This window comes from Carettochelys insculpta, chromosome 7 (genome assembly GCF_033958435.1).
Source record: "Carettochelys insculpta isolate YL-2023 chromosome 7, ASM3395843v1, whole genome shotgun sequence".
Classification (NCBI taxonomy): Eukaryota; Metazoa; Chordata; order Testudines; family Carettochelyidae; genus Carettochelys; species Carettochelys insculpta.
The window spans coordinates 1,937,572-1,943,080 of NC_134143.1; the positions used below are offsets into that span (position 1 = coordinate 1,937,572).

Below are 5,509 nucleotides of genomic sequence, written 5' to 3' on the forward strand. Positions count from 1 at the left end.
GGGGAAGTAAAAGGGAGAGGGTTTGATTGACTCCAAAAGGGCGCTGTATGCTAATCAGGAAGGGTGTGTCTGCAAACAGCCACGTGCAACCACTTCTGATACACTGTGTCCCAATGCGGGTGAATTGGGCTTCAGCGAAAGGGGTGGTTGGTTTTAGACTTTTGTCCCTTAGTTCAAGGAGGGTGGAAGCAGCTGTTTGAAAACGTTTCCCATGGGCAGGAAGCTTGTGCCTGTTCTGCTGGGTGTGCAGCTGAGGAGCATGCGGTTATGATTGTACTTTTAGGAATCATTTCTGTAGGTTGTAGTTAGAGAAGTGTATGTGGGTGTTCTTGGTCTTGTTAACCCGGGTGATGATTTGAAGAGTTCTCTTCCGAGCATGAAGTAAGCAGGCAGTGCTGCTGTTTGCTCTCAATGATTGTTTTTGTTTTCTCTTGTAAGCAAGAAAAAGAGAACCTAGTCTGAGTGGGTGGTTCTTATTGTGGAGTTTTTAGAGTGTGAATTCCTTTAGCTGCTTTTACATGAAATGTTCAGAAACAGAGGGAATATAAATGGTGTTTAAAGGTTTCTGTTTCCTCGTTGTTAAAAGAATTTTATCTTTTTTTCATATACACACACATTTCCTTTGTTACACTATGCTGCAATCTTCACGTGGGGATCTGGTTCTGCTCTTCTACCCTTTTCTCCGTGGCTGGCTGAGTCTACACCACAGTGTGATGTCAAAAGGCAAACTTTCCAAAGCCAACTTCTGACAGATCAGCTTTCGAAAGCGAGCGTCCACACGCCCCAAGCGAAAGGAGACTGTGAGCCGCTCTTTGAAAAGACCAGGCCCTTGGTTTGCAAGGAAGCAGCCACATGTCTGAGCGTGCTCTTTTGGGAGAAAAGGGCCAGAAAATGCCGTGGCTGCGCTAGCAAGGCAGATAAGCCCTTCTGGGGGCTGCAGCCTGGTGCTACTTTAAAGGGCTCCTCCAAAACACACTCATTCTGCATATGCCAAGGGCTGGCTTGTACACAGAGCACCAAGAACTCAACCACATGGAGAAGCCACTTGGTGGCACACAATGGCCCCCAGAGACTCCCTGATGCCCGACCCATCCAGGCCATGGTCAGCCTGTAGGCACTGCTCCGAGCTGCCGCCCTCCAGCAGCTCCAGGGCTCTAGCCTAATGGCTGCCCTGGCACAGGCCACTGCCCTGGGGCGACGCTTGTTCTCCCTCCCCTGGGTTGTCCAGCCCTGTGGGACAAGCCCTCCAGCAGCGAGTGATGGGACAGGCTGGTTCTGGGGGACTGGAATGACACCCGCTGGCCCCACAACTTCAGTATGACAAAGTGGCTTTTGCTGGAGCTAAGTCATTGGCCCTCCCCTGCCCCCCAGCACCATGACACAAAGGTGCTGCCCACACTCCTCTTGCACAAGGGGGTAGCCATTGCTACGTGGAGGCTCACTACCCTGGACAGCCACCAGTCATTTGGCCACCAATTGGGGGTGGGCAGGGCCACCAGTGCGGCTGTTCTGCTGGAGGTAGGGCATGCTTGGGGCACCTCCCCACCACGGGGAGGAGGGCTACCAGCTAAGCAGCACCCTCAGAGACAGGGGAGAGGGACAGGGTGGGGTGGCTGGGGCCCGGTGGGGGGAGAGGAAGGGGATGCATGGAGCACCCCACCACTCACACATGGACATGTTCTCCCCACACACCATTCAGGTCTTCTGGGCAATCAAAAACAACCTACTTTACTGGGTTGTCCATGTCTGGGATCTGCAAGTCACCCTAATGGGGGCTCAGAAGCTGGACTTCCCCAAGTGCTTCAGAGCTCTGGACGGGACCCACATTGCTATCCACGCCCCAGAATGCAGCACAGGCATCTTCATCAATTGCAAGGGGTACCATTTTGGGGTGCTCCAGAGCCGCGTGGACACCAAGGGGCAATTTATGGCATTCTGTGTGGGTTTGTCTGGGTGAGCCCACAATGCAGGTATCTTCCAACTCATGGCTCTGCTGCAGCATGCAGGAGAAGACATCCATCCCAACCTGGGAGCTACCAAATGGGGACACCACTAGCCCCCCCTATATAATGCCCAATGCCATTTACCCCTTGCATGAGTGGCTGATGTGGCCCTACATGGGACATACTGAGCCCAGCCAGGACGTTTTTATTTAGTTCCTAAACTGGGCTTGCAATATTAGGTGGCTGAAGGGCACGTTCAGGGCCCCCTCAGGATACTGGAGGTCATCCCACGCAATGTACCAGATGTGGTGGGTACATGCTGCTCCCTCCACAACACCGTGGAGGTAAAGCAAGAGCCGTTCATGCAGGGGTAGGTTTTCGGTCTGGCCACGGCTCCAAGCAGCTGGCTGCTTTCCCGTGCTGTCAGGCACAGAGGGTCAGGGTGCAGGTCAGTAAGTTCCTTTGGTACGCCTTTGTCCGGGGGCCCATGTGACCCCCCAACATACAGCCACCACCACAACTCCCTTCCCATGCACCCACCTCTCACTATCAACCCCCTCCCACACTCCCATACCCTCCTGGCCTCCCAATAGACACCAGGGACAGGGAGTGTTGCTAAAGAAAGTATTTCATGAAACTCTGGCAATGGATTCCAAACTGCATAAACAGAAGTGTAAACGATTGACAAGAGGGATGGGGAACTATAGACAATGGGGTCCTGGGGTGGGCAGTGGGGGCAATGGAACTTAGAGGAGGTCTTGGAAAGGGGGTGGGGTAACAGAAGTCAGAAAGGGCTCTGGGGAGCGGGTGGGAGGCCACAGTCCATATTCTCACAAGGTCTGGGATGGCGTTGGGACCATCAGGAGGTGGGGACAAGGAAGGGGTCCAGTGGGCTCAGGCTTGGGCTCACTGGGGGCTACAGGAAGGGAGGGAGGGGATGGGGGAAGGTTGGGGGGAGCAGGGCACCAATGTCAGGGACTGTGGGTGGAGGGGTGGGGGGAACTGTGGGACACTGTGAGGGACGTGTGGAGGGAGGAGCTGCAGGGGCTGTGGGAGGGACTGGTGATGGGGTGGGAGTCTGAGCCAGGCACGTGGGCACAGCCTGTGTGAGGGTGTCCAGGCTGCCTGCCACCCAACCCCAGGCCTCCTGCTCCATCACCAGCCTCTCCTGCATGACAGCAGTCACGTCCTGCAGGGGGGTGGTGTGAGCAGTGACAGCAGCAGCTTCCTCCTCCCCACAGTGGCACCAGCACATGCCCCAGCACTGGCCCCATGTGGGCGCTCTTAGGGGTGCAGTTCCAGCCCCCTCGCCCTCTGGTGTGGGCCTTTCTGGCTTGTGTACAGGCCTAGTCTGGCCCCTGGATGGTGCAGCTCTGGAGACAGAAGGGGACCCAGGGAAAGGCCATCAGCACCATGACCTGGCCCTGGGGGCTGTGTGACCCCCTCCACCTTGTCCCCCCATCTGGCCCGGGGTCCCTGAGGGATCTGTGTGGCTGGGGGGTCCCTGCGAGGGTGGGACATATGCAGTGTAGCTCAGCCTCCCTCCCTGGGCATGCAGCCTGTGGTGCTGTCCTCAGGGGCAGGTGCTGAGTGTTGCATGAGGCCCCCATTGAGGCTCAGGGAGCACAGCCATGTGGGGTGCATCCAGACTGGAGCTGGTGGCTGTGTGAGTGGGCCACTGCTGTCCTCCCCTCCCCTTGTGCCAGGCATCCAACATGCACGAAACCTACCTTGGTGGTTAGAGGAACTCAACGGAGGCCCAGGTGGTGGGGGCCCAGATGGAGACCTCTGAGGACACAGAGATGATGAGGGCCCCATTGCTGGAACCCCTGTCATGGCTCTGGGCTTCTGTTCCTGTGGCTGTTGGGTGGGAGCTGCTGCCTGCTACTGGTCCTGACACCTCCTGCCGCCCCCTGGCAAGCTCCATCTGACCTGGGTGGTCAGACACTGGAATAAATTGCCTGGGGAGGTTGTAGAATCTCCATCTCTGGAGATATTTAAGATCAGGTTACTGATGTCCGTCAGGGATGGTCTAGACAGTACTTGTCCCTGTCATGAGGGCAGGGGGCTGGACTCGATGGCCTCTCGAGGTCCCTTTCAATCCTAGTGTTCTATCATTCTATGAGTCTGTGAAAAAAGCAGTTCAGTCGCACTTTAAAGATGAATAAAATAATTTATGAGGTGTTGAGATTTGTGTCCCATGAAAGCTCAGCACCTAATCAATTATTGTGTCAGTCTTTGACGTGCTCCTGGACTGCTTTATGGCTTTGATAGTGCACAGACTAGCCCGGCTTTCTCTCTGTTCCTATTCAATATGAGCAGCAACTGTCACTTCCCCTCTGTACCCAGATCTCAGCCGAGGGAGAGGTTTGCTGGGCTGATGTGCATTGGCATAACTGTGACCCGACCAGCCCAGGGCTCAGCACGATCCCCTGTCCCCTCCCCCTGCAGCTACTGCTGTGTCGCCAAATCTCAGCCCCTGCACCAGAGCGCAGGGGACAGAGCGGAAGCTGGGGGATGGGAGCTGTTTGTGATGGGCCAAGCAGGGGGAGGAGGCAGGTGCACCTGTGACAACTTCCCTGCTGCTGGGCTGAGGCGGCTGGTTCCTGGCTGGCAGGTGCCCCAGTGGGGTGCACAGGGTCCCCCAGGGGCACTGCAGGCAGCCTGGCTTCATAGCGCTTCCCCCTTCCCCAGAGAGGAGCCACTGCTGGCCCAGCACCTGAGCCCCCACCCGCACACGCGCCCCCCCAGCATCCCTTCCTATGGTTCTCCCACAGGTTGTGGGGAGCAGCTCAGTGCAGGGCCAAAAAGGGGGCACAGCATAAAAACTGTCATCACCCCTGTTCTGGGGCAGCCGCCACAGCTGGGAGACCTCTGCTCTCTGGGGCAGAGTCAGTGATGCTCCTTTGCATACCCACAATGCATTGCGTTGTGTGTCCAGAGTCCCTCATTCACGAGCTGCCTTTGCTCCTGGAGCCTCTGGTTCTGGTGCTGAAATTCGGCTGGAAGCACCTCTGGGCAATGGGCTGCACAAAGGGGAGGCTTTGCAGGTTGTCTGTGGGGGCCCTGTGATGTGAGAAGAACTTGCTTTTTCCCTGCCAGCTCCCTCATGGGGATGGGGGGTGGGTGAGAAGAGGGGGTATGCTTTGGTTTTTCTTCAGTTTGTATAATTTGTTTTGAAGATTTTTGTACACTCAAATAGTAACAAAGAGGAAGTCATGCTACGCTACACACTATCAAAACCAAAAGCAGTCAAGTAGCACTTTAAAGACTAGCAAAATGGTTTATTAGGTGAGCTTTCGTGGGACAGACCCACTTCTTCAGACCAGAACAGACTCAATATTTAAGGCACAGAGAACCAAAAACAGTAAGCAAGGAGGACCAATCGGAAAAAGATAATGAAGGTGACCAAATCAGAGAGTAGAGGGGTGAGGGGGAAGGTCAAGAATTAGATTGAGCCAAGTATGCAGACGAGCCCCTATAGTGACTCAGAAAGTTCCCATCACGATTTAAACCATGTGTTAATGTGCCGAATTTGAATATAAAAGCCAGCTCAGATGTTTCTC

General features: G+C 55.3%; 1 pseudogene; it reads left to right on the top strand.

Moving 5' to 3' along the window:
* Positions 1 to 267: 267 nt before the first annotated feature.
* Positions 268 to 467, top strand: LOC142016261 (small nucleolar RNA U3; annotated as a pseudogene).
* The last annotated feature ends 5,042 nt before the right edge of the window (positions 468 to 5,509 follow it).